The sequence below is a fragment of the Oncorhynchus gorbuscha genome, linkage group LG11 (genome assembly GCF_021184085.1).
Source record: "Oncorhynchus gorbuscha isolate QuinsamMale2020 ecotype Even-year linkage group LG11, OgorEven_v1.0, whole genome shotgun sequence".
Classification (NCBI taxonomy): Eukaryota; Metazoa; Chordata; class Actinopteri; order Salmoniformes; family Salmonidae; genus Oncorhynchus; species Oncorhynchus gorbuscha.
The window spans coordinates 22,527,136-22,547,940 of NC_060183.1; positions in this window are offsets into that span (position 1 = coordinate 22,527,136).

Consider the following 20,805-nt stretch of genomic DNA (forward strand, 5'->3'; position numbering starts at 1 on the left):
TATCTATAAAACTGTCCATTTTATATAAACTGACAGTTATGATGGAAGTCTGGAGGGTTTTTTTTCTAGGCATGAAGACACTGGTATTTCAACAAATCAGGGCGATAACTGGCTACACTTGGTTTCTAAGTTTGTAAACCATCTTTGGAATAGTGTCACCATAATGTTTTAATTGAGGAAGTGTGATCATAATCATTATGATATTTTAGCGGTCCGCAGTTTAAGACGTCCTAAAAGCCCCCCAACCTTCAGATGTGAGCTAAACAGCTCATTTGAACTTGATATGCATTTTCAGGCTATGAAGGAGAAAGTGAACTTGTCATTTCCAAACGTTTAGCTCAGTTTTGTACTGCTTTGTGATCTATTAACAGCAAGGGTTGCATTAAATAGGTGCAATATTTGTTTTGTGATGCACTTGGTGATGTTCAATTCATTCGCACAAAATGTATAAACAAAAGCATACGCTGAGAAAGTTGATACATTGCATTTGGAAAGTATTCAGACCACTTTACTTTTTCCACATTTTGTTACGTTACATCCTTGAGATGTTTCTACAACTTGATTGGAGTCCACCTGTGGTAAATTCAATTGATTGGACATGATTTGGAAAGGGACACACCAGTCTATATAAGGTCCCACAGTCGACAGTGCATGTCAGGACAAAAACCAAGCCATGAGGTCAAATGAATTGTCCTTAGAGCTCGGAGACGGGATTGTGCAGAGGCACAGATCTGGGGAAGGGTAGCAAACAATTTCTGCAGAATTGAAGGTCCCCAAGAACACAGAGCTGGCCGCCCAGCTAAACTGAGAAATCAGGGGAGAAGGGCCTTGGTCAGGGAGGTGACAAAGAACCCGATGGTCACTCTGACAGAGCTCCAGAGTTTCTCTGTGGAAAACCATCTCTGCAGCACTCCACCAGTCAGGGCTTTATGGTAGAGTGGGCAGACGGAAGCCGCTCCTCAGTAAAAGGTAAATGACAGTCTGCTTGGAGTTTGCCAAAAGGCACCTAAAGGACTTTCAGACCATGAGAAAAATGATTATCTGGTCTGGGTCTAAATGCCATGCGTCACGTCTGGAGGAAACCTGGCACCATCCCTACGGTGAAGCATGGTGATGGCAGCATGATGCTGTGGGGATGTTTTTCAGCGGCAGGGACTGGGAGACTAGTCAGGGTTGAGGGAAAGATTAACAGGGCACAGAGAGATCCTTAATTATAATCTGCTCCAGAGTGCTCAGAACCTCAGACTGGGGCGAAGGTTCACCTTCTAACAGGACAATGACCTTAAGCACACAGCCAAGACAACACAGGAGTGGCTTCGGGACTATCATTATGGGGTATTGTGTGTAGATTGAGGGGGGGGGAACAATTTCATCAATTTTAGAATAATGCTGTATGTAACGTAACAAAATGTGGAAAAGTCAAGGGTTCTGAATACTTTACGAATGCACTGTCTGTTTCAAGTGAGAATTAGGCAGGTCTGATACCAAAGAAGAAGTGTAAAGTAGGCAACAATTTCCTATGTTTTATTTTCATTTTGCAAAAATAGTGTGCAGTTCCAGTAGTTAGCTATACCACTACATGGCAGAAAAGTTATTCACAACAGAAAACACAACCACGATTTGACTTTAAACTACCACCAAGCTACAGCAAAATGTAATTCAATTACAAGTTGAACTACATGACGTTCACTACTCCTCAACACTGTTAGAACGAATACTATATTTCCCTTGGCGTAGTGTTGCTGAATGTAAAAACAAAATGGCTCAACATACCCCACTCTCCCCCATCTCTTTTTCGTTGTATCTATCCCTTTCCACCCCCCTCTTTTCTTCTCTCCCTCCCACCCTTCTTTCTGTCTCTCTCTTTCTTTATTCAACTCTTCCTGGTTGGTCAGCAATAGTAATGATTGGAATGGAAAGCACTCACTCCTTTGCCCAAAGCCAAATCCTGCACCACTGCTGTTGCAGTGCTGTTGCAGCTCAATAACCTACTGCACAGCGAGCTCGAGGTCTGTAAGGCACTCCACACACTTCTCTCTCTCTTTTTCTCTATCTCTTCTGCTTCCTTTTTCTCTCTACAGTAAGCTGGGGATGGGGAAAGAGAGAAAAGAAAGGGGGCAGAGGAGGGGGAAAGAGGGAGGGAAGAAAGCAGTGGAGGCTCTTGAGAGGAAGAAGGGGTCTACAGTAGCCTCAACAGCACTGTGTAGGGCAGCAACATGGTATAGCCGGAGGACAGCTAGTTTCCGTCCTCCTCTGGGTACATTGACTTCAATACAAAACCTAGGAGGCTCATGGTTCTCACCCTCTTCCATAGACTTACACAGTAATTATGACAACTTCCGGAGGATGTCCTCTAACCTAGCAGAGCTCTTGCAGCATGAACTGACATGTTATCCACCTAAACAAAGAATCAGAGAATGAATCTAGTACTGAAAGCATAAGCTACAGCTAGCTAGCACTGTAGTGCATAAATTGTGGTGAGTAGTTGACTCAAAGTGAGAGAAAGACAATAGTTTAACAGTTTTGATCAAATTAATTTCTTCAGAAATGAAGGAGAAGCAAGAGAGAGAGAGAGCTATATTTTGTATTTCACTTTCACTTACTTAGCAAATGCATCTAGCTAGTTTAGCCTACTCAAACAGAGAGGGATGGTATATTACCTAGCTGGCTATGGCTATCCAACACGTGAACTCTTCCAAGTCAAGGTAAGCTTTTGGTTTGATTAATTCATTGCCAACAAGGCCCATCGGTGTAACTGCTAAACTGCTTCCTAACTGTACACTGCACTGCATGATTGTAGTGGGTTTACTAACACGTTAGTTGTAGTAGCTATATTGACTTGACATTAGCTAATACGGTGACAAACATGTAGGCTTGGTGTAGTGGTTATGATGTGAAGATTTGGCCTGGAAAGGTTTTTTGCCTGGTCACAGACAGCTGATGTTGTGCAATGAACCCCACAAGTGAAGGGAAAAGGTGAGAGGAGGAGAGAGCATAGATGTTTATAGTCGAATCGGATGATACTCATGATCAGAAAAAAATAAGCGTTTTAACAGGCTTAAAATAGATGCTGGAAAAATACCTCTGCATGTTCTCACTGCAAAGAAAGCTGTAGATTAGGAGAAGCGCCAAGGGTCGGGTTTGTATGTGCGCTCCTCTGTGTCTGTGTGTCCTCAACTTTCCCTACCCTTGCTCCACCTGTTAGATATTATGCACATTGTTAGCTTAATACATCAAATCAAATTGTTTTGGTCACATGCAATACCATCTGCTAACCATGTGTGAGTGTAGCGAAACGCTTGTGCTTCTAGTTCGAACAGTGCAGTAATATCTAACTAATCTAACAATTCCACAACAACTACCTAATACACACAAATCTGTAAAGGGATGGAATAATAATATATAAATATATGGATGAGAGATGACCGAGTGGCATAGGCAAGTTGCAATAGATGGAAGTAAAATACAGTATATACATGTGAGATGAGTAATGCAAGATATGTAAACATTATTAAAGTGGCATTATTAAAGTAACTAGTGACCTATTTTTTCAAGTGGCCAATGATTTCAAGTCTGTATGTAGGCAGCAGCCTCTGTGTTAGTGATGGCTGTTTAACAGTCTGATGGCCTTGAGGTAGAAGCAATTTTTCAGCCCCTCTCTATTTTTCAGTCTCTCTCAGGCCCCAGCTTTGATGCATGTGACCTGGACTTCTGGATGGTAGCGGGGTGAACAGGCAGTGGCTCGGGTGGTTGTTGTCCTTGATGATCTTTTTGGCCTTCCAGTGACAACGGGTGCTGTAGATATCCTGGAGGGCATGTAGTTTGCCCCCTGTGATGCATTGTGCAGATCGCACCACCCTCTGGAGAGCCCTGCGGTTGTCAGGCAGAGCCCTGCAGTTGTACCAGGCAGTGATACAGCCTGACAGATTGCTCTCAATTGTGTATCTGTAAAAGTTCCGCCTTCTTCACCACATTGTCTATGTGGAAGGACCATTTCAGTTTGTCCGTGATGTGTACACCGAGGAACTTAAATCCTTCCACCTTCTCCACTGCTATCCCATCGATGTGAATATGGGGTGGTGCTCCCTCTGCTGTTTCCTGAAGTCTACTATCATCTCCTTTGTTTTGTTGACATTGAGTGAGAGGTTGTTTTTCTGACACCAGACCCCGAGTGCCCTCATCACCTCCCTATAGGCTGTCTAGTCGTTGTTGGTGATCAAGCCGACTACTGTTGTGTTGTCTGCAAACTTGATGATTGAGTTGGAGGCGTGCATGGCCACGCAGTCATGGGTGAACAGGGAGTACCGGAGGGGGCTGAGCACGCACCCTTGTGGGGCCTCAATGTTGAGGATCAGCGAAGTGGAGATTATGTTTCCTACCTTCACCACCTGGGGGCGGCAACGTGAGGAAGTCCAGGTCCCAGTTGCACAGGGCGGGGTTGAGACCCAGGGCCTCAAGCTTAATGATGAGCTTGGAGGGTACTATGGTGTTGAATGCTGAGCTGTCGTCAACGAACAGCATTCTTACATAGGTATTCCTCTTGAACAATGGTGGCCATCTTGAAGCATGTGGGGACAGCAGACTGGAATAGGGAGAGATTGAATATGTCCGTAAACACACCAGCCAGCTGGTCTGCGCATGCTCTGAGGACGTGGCTAGCGAGGCTTAACACGTTTAAATGTCTTACTCACGTCGGCCATGGAGAAGGAGATCCCGCAGTCCTTGGTAGAGGGCCGCGTCGGTGGCACCGCATTATCCTCAAAGCGGGCAAAGAAGGTGTTTCGTTTGTCTGGAAGCAAGACGTCGGTGTCCATGACGTGGCTGGTTTTCTTTTTGTAGTCTGCGATTGCCTGTAGACCCTGCCACAAACACGTCTCTGTTATGCTGGTGAATGAGGACCCAAAAGCGACTTAACGAAAACAGAGTCTTTATTCCAGTATATGACAAAAGTAATAATCCTGGAAAAATCAAGAAGAAAACAAAACAGGAAAAAAATTAAATCCACTCGTAGTAACGAGGACAGACTGGAGACTCGACCATTGACTGCAGGTTGCTTCGGGAAGGCACCGACCGTAGCAGACTAAGACACCTGCTCACACGCAGCATCTGAAGGAGACAAAACACGACAGGGCGAGACAAGGACACAGAACAGCGAACATCATACAAGGATCCGAAGAACAGAAGCGGAAAACAAGGGGAGAAATAGGGGCACTAATCAGAGGGCAAAATAGGGGACAGGTGTGAAAAGAGTAAATGAGTGAGTTAGGAGAATGAGGAACAGCTGGGAGCAGGAACGGAATGATAGAGAGAAGAGAGAGAGGGAGGGGGAGAGAGAGGGATAGAAAAAGGGAACGAACCTAATAAGACCAGCAGGGGGAAACGAACAGAAGGGAAAGCACAAGAACAAGACAATATATGACAAAACATGACAGTCTTGTGTTGATAGCAATGTCCTTGCCATGTGATATATCATGGAAGCAGCCTGCAGCAATCTAAGTGATCAAACCCGAAAACATGCGAAGTAAAGGGATCTGGTCTACAGGCAGTGTGGGCAGATAAATGCAGCTTCACTCTATCCAATCAAAACAACGGGATCAATGTATGGTTGAGTTATTTATACCGCACATGTCTGACTCAGACAGTACAGTATGGTTGAACAACTCTGTGACTGACTGACATGAGAAAGATGCTTGCTGACACTCAAAAATTACTTTTTTCCTCGATCACGGATAATTCCAAATAATCCTCAGATCATAATCATATCCAGAAAATTGCCCATATCCGTTTTGATACTTGTTTTGCCTTTCTACTCGGCACAGGCTATATGAAAGCAAACTGTGTTTCATTCCGCCATTTCTGTTGAAAAACATTTCTTAAATGGAAGCAAACGGATCGAAACGGGGATAAAAATACCTGAATTTGTCCAATAGAAACTCTCGTTTGCAACTGTTGGACTAATGGTTACACCCTATATCAGCTAAGTGCAGGCAAGAGTGTGCAAGGCAGTATTGAATGTGTCAATGTCTGTCACCTTGATTACTCAAATTTCTCTCGACCTGTGTACCTACGTTGTAAACTTTCATTCATAGGCTAGGTTGCAGCAACCTCATGATGGGTATAGGGAACATTAGAGTATCATGTAGTAGCCTAAACCTATTGATGTTACATTGAGCTGGGTGAATGGAATATGAATGACAGTTATCCAACATGCTGTAATAGATATAAGGCCATACTCGTAAAAAGTACTCCTCCTCCATTATTTTAAACGGTACCAACCGCCACTGGAAGAGAGAAGGGGGAAACGCAGACAAGAGAGAGAAACCCAGACAAAAATATACCACGATTTGGGGGGATTTTCACAAAATGTCATCCATAGAATGGTCCTTTGGAGAAAGGATTGTTGATATACTGTATGTTTTACATTTGTATCTTGAAACATAATTGAGAAATGATTGATCAAAGTTGTCATATTTATGACATTTTGACCTTACCCAGGCCTCCCGTTTCATCTGTAGGTGCTACAAAGCAATCGTTGGTGTCATGTAAAGCTTTACTGCGTATCTTAAATAATTATGAAAATATCAACATTTTGATTTGGCTAAATGTTCAATATATTGTTGAACATACACTGAACAGAAATATAAACACAACATGCAACAATTTCTAAGAGTTTACTGAGTTATAGTTCATATAAGGAAATCAGTCCATTTAAATCAATTCATTAGGCCTTAATCTATGGATTTCACATGACTGGGAATATGGGTATGCATCTGTTGGTACCGGGTACCTTAATAAAAAGGTAGGGGCGTGGATCAGAAAACCAGTCAGTATCTGGTGTGACCACCATTTGCCTCATGTAGTGCAACACATTTCCTTCTTGATCGGGCTGTTGATTGTGGCCCTTTAGTTTAATGTTGTCCCATTCCTCTTCAATGGCTGTGCGAAGTTGCTGGATATTGGCAGGAAGCTGTCGATCCAGAGATGCTCAATGTCTGGTGAGTATGCAGGTCATGGAAGAACTGGGACATTTTCAGCTTCCATGAATTATGTACAGATCCTTGCGAATGAAACTTGACGTGATGGCAGCGGATGAATGACACACAACAATGGGTCTCAGGATCTCGTCACGGTATCTCTGTGCATTCAAATTGCCATCAATAAAATGCAATTGTGTTTGTTGTCCGTAGCTTATGCCTGCCCATACCATAACCCCACCGCCACCATGGAGCACTCTGTTCACAACGTTGACATCAGCAAACCGCTCGCCCACACAATGTCATACACGCTGTCTGCCATCTGCACGGTACAGTTGAAACCGGGATTCATCTGTGAAGAGCACACTTCTCCAGCGTGCCAGTGGCCATTGAAGGTGAGCATTTTACACTGAAGACTGTTACGACGCTTAACTGTAGTCAGGTTAAGACCCTGGCGAGGACGACGAGCATGCAGATGAGCTTCCCTGAGACTGTCTGCACAGACTGTCAGAAATATTCTTTGGTTGTGCAAACCCAGTTTCATCAGCTGTCCGGTTGGCTGTTCTTAGACAATCCCGCAGGTGAGGAAGACAGATGTGGATGTCCTGGGCTGGCGTGGTTATGTAACAGAATAATTTTACGTCCGTCCCCCTCGCCCATACCCGGGCGCGAACCAGGGACCCTCTGCACACATCGACAACAGTCACCCTCGCAGCATCGTTACCCATCGCTCCACAAAAGCCGCGGCCCTTGTAGAGCAAGGGGAACTACTACTTCAAGGTCTCAGAGCAAGTGACGTAACCGATTGAAACGCTATTTAGCGCGCACCGTTAACTAAGCTAGCCGTTTCACATCCGTTACACTTACACATGGTCTGCGGTTCTGAAGCCGGTTGGACATACTGCCAGATTCTCTAAAATGCTGTTGGAGGCGGGTTATGGTAGAGAAATTAACATTACATTCTCTGGCAACAGCTGTGGTGGACATTCCTGCAGTCAGCATGCCAATTACACACTCCCTCAAAATTTGAGACAGCTGTGGCATTGTGTTGTGTGATAAAACTGCACATTTTAGAGTGGCCTTATTGTCCCCAGCACAAGCATGATCATTACCTGTGTAATGATCATGCTGTTTCATCAGCTTCTTGATATGCCACACCTGTGAGATGGATTAATTATCTTGGCAAAGGAGAAATGCTCACTAACATGGATGTAAACATATTTGTGCACAACATTTGAGAGAAATAAGCTTTTCACAGAAACTCATCCCTCTCTATATAGGAGGAAGTAGCTAGGCAAACCTCTATGCATCGATATACAGTGAGTAATGATGTTTTCTTCATGACATGAGCAAGGAGATGGAGCTTATCTCTGCGATTTGATAGCATTTGGTCTCATGCGGCCGCTAATTATTTTAGTGGAGCAATCAATATTGATAGTAGCTATTATGTGTTATGCAGTTCACAGGATTCTGGAACCTTCCATTCCACGTTTAGCTAGGAACGCATTCAATTTAACGTACAGACTGGTCTGGAGTAGTGTGCTTGTATAGCTACACTTGCTGTTCTGCTCTGAGCTAACCAGAGTATCGCAAGCTCATTAGTGCACGCTGTTGCAAGGAGTCAGACTATTAGCATAAATGTTAACGTTATCTTTCAGTCACATCTTATCTGCTGCAGTAGGTTTAGGCCCTGTGTTTATTAACCATGTTAAATCATATGTCATGTATTACACATAGGTAGTCCCTCCCTGTCGGTCCATCTTGTAGTTTTCAGTGACAGCATAGTGACAACTATTCTACTATGTGCTATTGTACTGTATGCTAATTCTAGTGATCGTTTCATTCAAGTATCATGTTTTAGCACCTGTTATTAATTCATCTTCTGTTGCATTTTGTTATCATGTCTTTCACACTGGTTCTATCATGTTATGCTGCAACTCTTAATGCTGTGGTGATACTTGCACATTCACTAGTATATATATTCTGCTTTAAGAGTTCATGTATTGTGTGTTTATGGTGTATCATTGTGATTTATGGTGTATCATTGTGATTTATGGTGTATCATTGTGATTTATGGTGTATCATTGTGATTTATGGTGTATCATTGTGATTTATGGTGTATCATTGTGATTTATGGTGTATCATTGTGATTTATGGTGTATCATTGTGATTTATGGTGTATCATTGTGATTTGTGGTGTATCATTGTGATTTGTGGTGTATCATTGTGATTTGTGGTGTATCATTGTGATTTATGGTGTATCATTGTGATTTGTGGTGTATCATTGTGATTTATGCATTGGTTGGTACAACCAATTTTATTGTCTGGTTGATCCCATATTGCTCCCTTACAGGATCAACAGGCATTCTTTCAGTTGTCAATTCATTACTTCTGTCATCTTCATTCTCGCTGCAGTGCTCATGAAGCAACAAGTTAGGCATATCTTAGGAGTGTACTATTTTTAGGATAGTCGTAGCCACTCACGAGAGTCATTGTGCATGCTTGTTCATTGTGCGTATGCAGGCACCATATACACTGATGCAGCTCACTCTGCTAGTCATTTGTGTAGCTGCGCGTGCCTCATATCTACCACCATCGTGCTGGCCCAAATGATGTGGGCTGCTACGTGCCCTGTCCAGCAGTCAAGCAGCGTGATATTTTGTGATACTCGGAGGGCGTTAGTCTGTTGCCGGCTAAACATTCCCTGGTCTTTCATCGTTTTAGCACATATTTCACAGAAGTACATCTAATTTTAAAATGATTACTACTACCAACCCTAATCATTTTTCCTCCAATTTTTTTGTTATCATCTTTGAAAGCTGGTGCAGTGTGATGACCAATCGAGGCTCGCTATAACTTCCAGCCGTGTTGGATTGGCTTTTGATACTATCATTTACCTAGCATGCCATAGGCTTGCTACACACCCACATGACAATCAGATGTTGGCGATCAAGAGTCAATCGTCCTTAATGGAAACCTCTGTTATGAGCTTATTTCAGTATCTATCGGGTCTACTTATTCTTGCTAGCAGGTCATCATCTATATTCTCGCATGGTTTACCGGCATATACGCTCAGGTAGACTCTATATTGTAGGCCTAGGTTTGAGATTATCACGTTACTCTCACTGTGCATGCTCGTGCATGCTGCAGAAGCCTCGGCTACTGCTGAGTGTATCAGTTATATTAGGCAAATTAGATAATACAGGTGGTTTTGGGAGTGTTGTTAGTATACTGTACTTTTTTATGCTCTGTGATGCTATGTCATTAGCTCATGCGACACATAGTTAGTGTTTACACACAGGCCTAGTAGACAGTCATGTAATGGTAGAATGACCTTCACTGGTCTATTGAGCACTCCCACCTGGCAATGAGTTTACCTGCCAGTACCATGCCTCTAAGTTTGCTATGATGGTGTCAGCCGTGGTCAATGGCCTACATGTTGCCATCTTTGCTGGCTACATGATATAAAGTATATTGCATATAGTTACAGGTGGTTGGCTGGGTCACATTGCTTAAGGTTTCTTGTTAGATACGTTTTTTAAATTTTTTATGTAGACCTGCCGGATGATTACTCATTTACTTTCAGTGAGAACACCCGGTGGTGCGTCTCCAGGGCACCTGGGTTAGTACTGCTTACGGTGGCTAGTTAGGTCAAATATTCCCATCTACCAAGATGACAGCTCATCTTGCCTCAAGCGAGGGTACCCGGCGGTTTGTCACATGAGAAATATAAGAAACAGGTTGCACAGCTCATGCCACACATGGTTAATATTCATACATGGTATACAGCCTTGTAATGGTAGGATGACTTTAGCTGGTCTATTTGATAATATCGAAGCAGCGCTTTCTGCCGTAGCTACATACAGTCCATTCGGGAAAGTATTCAGACCCATTTATTATTTCCATATTTTGTTATGTTCCAGCCTTACTCTAAAATATATTAAAATAAATGTTTTTCTTCATCAATCTACACACAATAACCCATAATGACAAAGTTTTAAAAAAGTTTTTAGAAATGTTTGCAAATATATTAAAGACAAAACACAGAAATACCTTGTTTACATAAGTATTCAGACCCTTGAGACTCGAAATTGAGATCAGGTGCATCCTGTTTCCATTGATCATCCTTGAGATGTTTCTACAACTTGACTGAAGTCCACCTGTGGTAAATTCAATTGATTGGAAAGGCACACACCTGTCTATATAAGATCCCATAGTTGAAGGGGCATGTCAGAGCAAACAGCAAGCCATGAGGTTGAAGGAATTGCCTGTAGAGCTCCAAGGCAGGAATGTGTTGAGGCATAGACTTTGGGAAGGGTACCAAAACATTTCAGCAATATTGAAGGTTCCCAACGAACAGTGGCCTCCATCATTCTTAAATGGAATAAGTTTGGAACCACCAAGACTCTTTTTAGAGCTGGCCATACTGAGCAATCTGGGGAGAATGGCCTTGGTCAGGGAGGTAACCAAAAACCTGATGGTCACTCTGACAGAGCTCCAGAGTTCCTCTGTGGAGATGGCTTCCGTCTGGCCACTCTACCATAAAGGCCTGATTGGTGGAGTGCTGCAGCGATGGTTGTCCTTCTGGATGGTTCTCCCATCTCCACAGAGGAACTCTGGAGCTCTGCCAGAGTGACCATCGGATTCTTAATCACCTCCCTGACCAAAGCCAATCGCCCCCGATGGCTGCTTGGGCCAAACTCAGCAAGCTCTAGGAAGACTATCTAGGGGATTCCAAACTTCTTCCATTTAAGAATGATGGAGGCCACTGTGTTCTTGGGGACCTTCAATGCTGCAGAAATGTTTTGCTACCCTTCCCAAGGTCAGTTCCTCAACACAATTCTGTCTCTGAGCTCTACGGACAATTCCTTCGACCTCATGGCTTGGTTTTTGCACTGACATGCACCGTCAACTGTGGGACCTTAAATAGACAGGTGTGTACCTTTCCAAATCATGTCCAATCAATTGAATGTACCACAGGTGGACTCCAATCAAGTTGTCGAAACATCTCAAGGATGATACAAGGAAACAGGATGCACCTGAGTTCAATTTCAAGTCACATAGCAAAGGGTCTGAATACTTTCCAAATGCACTGTACGTCACCAAGATTTACATGATTCACTTCTTAATAAATGGTTAAACCTATTTCTACGTGGTGTTTATTTTCTGAAACCAGCTACTCTTTCTGGGGTCTAGCAAAATGAAGGCAGTTATTTACAATTAACAACATATTACATTTCACAACAGATTTCACAGCACATTGTGTTCCCTCAGGCCACTACTCAGATGTTATCATGTGTGTGTGTGTGTGTGTGTGTGTGTGTGTGTGTGTGTGTGTGTGTGTGTGTGTGTGTGTGTGTGTGTGTGTGTGTGTGTGTGTGTGTGTGTGTGTGTGTGTGTGTGTGTGTGTGTGTGTGTGTGTGTGTGTGTGTGTGTGTGTGTGTGTGTGTGTGTTTCTTCACAGTCCCAGCTGTTCCATAAGGTGTATTTTCATATTTTTTGTATTATTTATTTAATTTTACTGCTGGCATGAGTTACTTGATGTGGAATAGAGTTCCATGTAGTCATGGCTCTATGAAGTACTGTGTACCTCCCATAGTCTGTTCTGGATTTGGGGACTGTGGAGAGACCTCTGGTGGCATGTCTTGTGGAGTATGCATGGCTGTCTGGGCTGTGTGCTAGTAGTTTAAGCAGACAGCTTGGTGCATTCAACATGGCAATACTTCCCACAAATACAAGTAGGGAAGAAGTCAATTTCTCCTCTACTTTGAGCCAGGATAGATTGACATGTATATTATGAATGTTAACTCTCTGTGTACATTTAAGGGCCTGCCGTGCTGCCCTGTTCTGAGACAATTGTAATATTCCTAAATCCCTCTGTGACACCTGATCACACGACTTGACAGTTGTCCAAGTGCGACAAAACTGAGGACCTGCCTGTAGGATCTGCCTTGTTCATAGCGTTCTTAAGAAGGTAGAGCAGCACTTTATTATGGACAGACCTCATCCCATCTTCGCTACTGTTGCATCAATTTGTTTTGACCATGATAGTTTACAATCCAGGTTTAATCCAAACAGTCGGGTTCTGTTTGAGGGATTGGTATACATATATGTAGCTTACCGCTCTCACTGCTTGAATGCAATTGTATGTATTGATGCTTTTGCTTGGACCCTGAAGGAGCAGAGCCTATATCACAAGACTTGAATTATTCATTTGTTGATAAATGGTTAAACATTTCTACGTGGTGTTTCCTTTCTGAAGTATTGTAAGATGACACGTGTCTGCAACTAGTCAGCCTCAACCACCTTTAGAATTTTCTTGAAGGTAAGTGTTACTTTGAAAAATGTATTGTTATAGCATGAACATTTGCAAACCCCCTGCACTTGGGAGAACATAACTCCCTGCAGGAATTTCACTGCACCCAAATGCCCTAGGTACAGACTCCTAATTATCCTCACACCTCTGAAGGCTCTAACCAAGTCCATGCCAGTCGGAAGAACTTAAGTGTTTTATCTCTGAACCCTCAAAAGTTTGTTTCTCCACCTGTTGGATAAGGTGAACCACGAGGTGTTAACAACACTCGGTGGAGACTAGAGATCCTGACTGCCAATGTGTCCAGCCTGAGACATGCCATTAAGTTATCCTGACACTCACACCTCACAATTGTTACATCCCGCCCCCCTCACCTCTCCCTTTCTCACAGCCCCAATCAATGAGAGAAGAAATAGACAAGATGATGGTGTACACATTGTTAGATTACTTCATGGAGCGAAAAATATATATTTTAATAACAAAGCATTTTCTACATTCAAACTGACCCCTGCAAATGGACAAGGACATTTTATGAGACTCCTGTTTATCTGTACTATACCTGTACTATACCTAACAGTACCTAACCTGTAACTACCAATATAATGGATACCAATTCATGATATTTGCACACCTATTTCATGTAACGTATTTCAGAATGCTAAGAACCATCACACAACAACAACCAACACTGATTTCTTAGTTGGACTTGGTACCTGGTTAAATAAAGGTGAAATAAAATATACAGAGGGTACCGGTACAGAGTCACCAGTTAGTCGAGGTAATTGAGGTAATATGTACATGTAGGTAGAGTTACTAAAGTGACTATGCATAGATAATAACAGAGAGCAGCAGCGGCAATGCAAATACTCTGAGTAGCCATTTGATTAGATGCTCAGGAGTCTTATGGCTTGGGGGTAGAAGCTGTTTAGAAGCCTCTTGGACCACTGGTGTTGATGTCAGCCATGACCAACCTTTCAAAGCACTTCATGGCTACAGACGGGAGTGCTGCGGGTTGGTAGTCATTTAGGCAGGTTACCTTAGTGTTCTTGGGCACAGGGACTATGGTGGTCTGCTGAAAACATGTTGGTATTACAGACTCGGAAAGGGAGAGGTTGAAAATATCAGCGAAGACACTTGCCAGCTGGTCAGCGCACACTGCGGCCTTGTGAATATTAACCTATTTAAAAGTCTTACTCACATCGGCTGTGGAGAGCGTGATCACACAGTCGTCCAGTGCAGCCTATGCTCTCATGCATGTTTCAGTGTTATTTGCCTCGAGCGAGCATAGAAGTTGTTTAGCTCGTCTGGTAGGCACGTGTCACTGGGCCGCTCTCGGCCGTGCTACTTCCCTTTGTAGTCTGTAATGGTTTGCTAGCCCTGACACATTCGACGTGCGACGGAGCCAGTGTTTGACCATTCGATCTTAGTCCTGTATTGACGCCTTCCTGTTTGATGGTTTGTCGGAGGGCGTAGTGAGATTTCTTATAAGATTCCAGGTTAGAGTCCCGCTCCTTGAAAGCGGCAGCTCGAGCCTTTAGCTCAGTGTGGATGTGGCCTGTAGTCCATGGCTTCTGGTTGGGGTATGTACGTACAGTCATTGTGGGGACGAAATCATAGATGCACTTATTGATGAAGCCAATGACTGATGTGGTGTACTCCTCAATGCCATCGGAAGAATCCTGGAACATATTCCAGTCTTTTCTAGCAAAACAGTCCTGTAGCTTAGCTTCTGCTTCATCTGACCACTTTTTTATTGACCGAGTCACTGGTGCTTCCTGCTTTAATTTTTGCTTGTAAGCGGGAATCAGCAGGATAGAATTATGGTCAGTTTTGCCAAATGGAGGGCAAGGGTGAGCTTTGTACGCATCTCTGTGTGTGGAGTAAAGGTGGTCTAGAGTTTTTTTTTCCATCTGGTTGCACATTTAGCATGCTGATAGAAGTTTGGTGAAACAGATTTATGTTTCCCTGCATTAAAGTGTCCGGCCACTAGGAGCGCCACCTCTGGATTTCCTGTTTGCTTATGGTGGAATATAGCTCATTGAGTGCAGTCATAGTGCCAGCATCGGTTTGTGGTGGTATGTAAGACGGCAACGAAAAATACAGGTGAAATCTCTCTAGGTAAATAGTGTGGTCTACAGTTTATCATGAGATACTCTACCTCAGGCGAGGAAAAACCTTGAGACTTCCTTAGACATCGTGCACCAGCTATTGTTTACAAATATACATAGTCCGCCACCCCTTGTCTTACCAGACGTTGCTGTTCTTATCCTGCCGATACAGCGTATAACTAGCCAGCTGTATGTTGATAATGTTGTCATTCAGCCACGACTTTGTGAAGCATAAGATATTACAGTTTTTAATGCCCCGTTGGTAGTTTAATCTTCCTCGTAGCTCGTCAATTTTATTTTCCAATGATTGCATGTTAGCTAGTAGAACGGAAGGCGGTGGGGGTTTATTCAATTGCCTATGAATTCTCAGAAGGCAGCCTGACCTCCGCCCTCTTTTTCTTCTCTTCACGCAAATGACAGAAATTTGGGCCTGTTCCCGGGAAAGCAATATGTCCTTCACATTGGGCTCGTCGGACTCGTTAAAGGAAAAAAAATATTCTGCCAGTTCGTGGTGAGTAATCGCTGTTCTAATGTCCAAAAGTTATTTTCGGTCATAATGACAGAGCGATATTCACATGACAACACAGCCACAAAGTCGGAACAACTTTGACAACAGATGCCGCTCCATCAGGAGAAATCAAGAGGCGAATATCACAGCCAATCACAACACTGGTGGGTAAGTAATACTGTGAAACGTTCATTCCACTATTACTGCAGATTATATTATGGACATTTTCTTAAATTGCAATTCCAATGTGTAGCACCTTGAAACTCAACATGGGAAAACAGCCATTTCTTTTTTTTGTAAGGGTACACACCCCAAGCTGATCAACAACAGTTCTTTTTTACTAAACTGAGTGGAGAAAAATAAGCCTTGAGGTCTTGAGAAGTCAGCACTGTAAATTTGAGGCTGATAATCCCAACCAGTTCACCCCTGATACAAGCCAGTATTGGGCATCCATCCATGTCCTCAGACGTCGGAAGATGACGTGGAAACCGGTCACTAGGGGCAACAGTAAGCGTTGTTACCTTTAAGTAGGTTTCAACGTGGGGTAGGGGATGAGAGAGTTAACACCTAAACTTAACCTTAAACATATTATGTTTGCAATCATTTTGAAATTTGACATTTGAAAAACATGGATGAACGTCTAATTCTGGATAATCCATCAGAATTGGATCTAAAGTCCATGTTACTGGGGACAAAAAAAGTGTCCTGGGCCAATAGTGTCAGACAGCAAGCTGGCTGTAATGATAGTGTCTGACTACTACCGTCCATGCATTGCAACCCCAGTCAATCCTCCCTCCAGACTTAGGACTATAATTGAATTGAGAAGCTGTAATGGAACTCTGTGAAGTGTGACGAAGCCATGATAGCCCTGGGCATCCAATCACTACAAATAAAAGAGGCATAGGCTTATTGTGTGTGTGTGTGTGTGTGTGTGTGTGTGTGTGTGTGTGTGTGTGTGTGTGTGTGTGTGTGTGTGTGTGTGTGTGTGTGTGTGTGTGTGTGTGTGTGTGTGTGTGTGTGTGTGTGTGTGTGTGTGTGTGTGTGTGTGTGTGTGTGTGTGTGTGTGTGTGTGTGAGAACCCAGTGTACATGGTTCACTCATCGACTCTGTTGTGGATTGTGTCTTCTTTCTCTGCCCATATTGTGAGGCTATAGCAGGGATTGGAGTAAACAGAGATGTTGTCACTGTGTTTATGTCGCGGTCCCCTACACTTTTTTCAATCAATTCGCTATCTTCATTGTTCTGGTGGATTGTGATCACACAATACCATGGTGCACACAACGTTGAAATCATTTTCTGACAGTGTCATCTTAGAAAACATCAAATACCATCGTTGTCTTTTGGTATGGTTATAGTATAGTAGTACCGTAGATGATAGATGTCACGACTCCAACCGAAGGTGGCTCCCCTTCCCGTTCGGGTGGCGCTCGGCGGTCGTCGTCGCCGGCCTACTAGCGGCCACTGATTATTTTCTCCCCCTCCTTCTGTGTTTATTGATTACACCTGTTTTGAGTTGGTTGTAATGAGTTGGGCTTTATTAGTCAGCCGGCCTGCCCGTTTCTTTGTGCGGGATTGATTATTGTAACCCTGGTGTTTGTTACAGACGAACGTGTCGGTGTATGTTCGTGTATAGTGCTGGACTGTTTTCGTTCCCTGTGTCTGGGGCATTTTGGTTTTGAGCACCCAGTGTTTAGTGGGGTGGCCGTGGTTCACCGTGTGTGCATTAAAAGAGCACTATATTGAACTCTCTGTTTTCCCTGTGCCTGACTTTCATACTCACGCTACCCAGTACGTTACAATAGAAAATAGAAGTGCAACTCACTTCAATAAGGGTACTGTGATCAATTCCTTAACGGAAGTTTCAGGCTCCCTGGCCCTCATCATAAAATAATTACCAAATGTGTTGAGGAAGTTTAATGTCTTGGGAATATTTTGTGATGCACTTTGTTTGCATTTAAGGTTTAACCCAAATAAATGCCCATGGATGGCTGAATTTAGATGGAATGTCCATGGCGTATAGGTTCTATAATGACTATTCCCAATGAGTAATATTATATCCTAGCCTCTTGGCTGTAGAAGAAACACATGCATGAGACACTGCTGTGAAACAGATTCTGGAGAAAAAAATAATTGTTTTCCTTGTGGTGGCTATGGGGTTTACTCAACATAGCAGTGTCTGGGTACTATTTAACTTCACTTTCGACTCGATATAAGCCGAGCTGACAATTTTTGTCAAATCAAATGTGAAACTGCACCTTATTCACAAGCCAAGAGATGATCTTACCATAACACGTGGAACCTTCCGGAACACACAGAACCACTGTATGCGATCTTAAAAGCAATCTTTCGTAACATGGCAGCTAGAAAGTGCTTCGTCATAGCAAAGTAATCAGTGTTCAGCATAATCATAAAACAGGGCATTAACGGTTCCAAAAAGCCCTTCTGCACTCATCAAGCTCAGAGAGCTACTGATGTAATGACTGGAGGTCAATGGGAACACAGTGAGAGGAACATTGAAGAGAGCAACCTTGAGGTCTCACTTCATTCTCTATGGTGCATCGGTGCGGTCTCTCTACAGACTGTCCCCGGCATAACAACAAGGGCGTGGTATTATAATGAGTGTTTAAGCATTCATATTTCATTCATTCACAATATTAATAATTGCTTCATTTATTCTAAATGTCGTCAGTGTTATCGTATTGTAACAAGCTCTCTGTGGGTCTCCATTGGCAGGGCTTATTAAACGAAGCAGAAGAACAAACACTTGCTATGAAGTAACAGACATTAGTCAATGTCAGACTGTGGGGAAGACCGCTTAGTGCTGCACAAAACACTCCATTAGGAAGAAACGGGACTATTCCTATACAAATGAATGCATCCTCAGGGAGATGCTGCACAGTATGCAGCAAAGTATAGTTTCACTGCTTAATGTTGAACAAGGAAAGGACTCTGACACCTTTCTTTGTATCTACCTCTTAATGGTCTGTCAAGAGTGTACCTACAGAATAAGAAACGTATAATATTTGTATGCAAATCAATTGTAATTCTCTTTGAACAAGGATCGGAGACTTCATTATTATTGTTCACAATTCTTCTCAGCGACAACACCATTCAATGAGCTAAGCAATCTGTAGTTCATTTCATCGCCAACAGATGTACACTGAGTATACCAAACATTAGGAACACCTTCCTAATATTGAGTTGTAGCCCCCTCCTCAGCTTCAATTCGTCAGGGCATGGACTCTACAAGGTGCCGAAAGCATTCCACAGGAATGCTGGCCTATGTTGACTCCAATGCTTCCAACTGTTTTGTCAAGTTTGGCTGGATGTTCTTTGGGTGTCTTGATACACACAGGAAACTAATGAAACGTGGAAAAACCGAGCAGCGTTGCAGTACTTGACACAAACCGGTGCGCCTGACACCTACTACCATACCCTGTTCAAAGGCACTTCATTCACCCTCTGACTGGCACACATACATACACAATCCATGTCTCAATTGTCTCAAGGCTTAAAAATCCTTCTTTAACCTGTCTCCTCCCATTCATCGACACTGATCGAAATGGATTTAACAAGTGACATCTATAAGGGATCCTAGCTTTCACTTGGATTCACCTGATCAGTCTATGGCATGGAAATAGTTACATTTTTGTATACTCAGTGTATATGAGTAGGGCAGTGGCGGTCACAAAATTCCGCCAGCCGGTGATTGTCAAGCAAATAACTGTCGGTCTCATGGTATTTGACCGTTAATTAACATAAACACATTTAGCATCTCCTCGCTTCCAAACACAGCCTACAAGCCACTGATGCAGACCTTTGTAACATATTTTTTGCGAAGGCACAATTTGACAAGCACTTGATAATGCCTCGGATTTGTGTGGCTGCAATGCACCCTAAAAAAATCCATGCCTTTTGCGGATTTCTGCGTTGTGCCCTTCTTCCTGAGTACACCGCTCACTCACATGGCTCTCCATCACACGAGCGGGTCTTTCTAACAGGCTACAAGTGAAGACAGACACATCGGGGACGCAACAGTGCTCGCCCTTATCGAATTACGAGGTGCATATTGAAGATATTGGAAGAACTGTCCACATGTATTTTTCATCAGCCAACAAGATGAGTAGGCCTAACAAACAGCAAAAGCACTAGCCTATGTCAATCTACTATCCCCCATAGTACAAAAGTTGACCTATTCTGTGCGAGAAATAAATATTCCTGACATAGTCTGGGACAGTTGTGGGATGTGATAGATCCCAAATTAATACAACCACTAGCATAAAAAAACCATGGATTAAAAAATAAAAAATAAAAATAAACTTTTTTCTCCCCAATTTCATAGGTAGTTACAGTCTTGTCTCATCGCTGCAACTCCGGACTCAGGAGAGGCGAAGCTCGAGAGCCATGCGTCCTCCGAAACACAACCCAACCAAGCTGCACTGCTTCTTGACACAATGCCTGCTTAACCCAGAAACCAGCCACGCCAATGTGTCAGAGGAAACGCTGTACACCTGGCTACCGTGTCAGCGTGCACTGCGCCCGGGCCCGCCACAGAAGTCGCTAGAGAGATGGGACAAGGACATCCCTACCAGCCAAACCCTCCCCTAACCCGGACGACACTGAACCAATTGTGCGCCTCCCCATGGGTCTCCCGGTCACGGCCAGCTGCGACAGAGCCTGGATTCGAACCAGGACCTCTAGTGGTACACTGCGATGCCGTGCCTTAGACCACTGCGCCCCTCGGAGGCTCTAAAAAAACATTTTTACGCAATGTGGCTGGCACAACAGATCAGAACATTTAGCTTAAAATGTTGATAAACTATTAGGCTATTTCTTCACGTTATAAGCGCAGCAATGCACACACGGCGTAGGCTATAAGCGCAGCAATGCACACACGGCGTA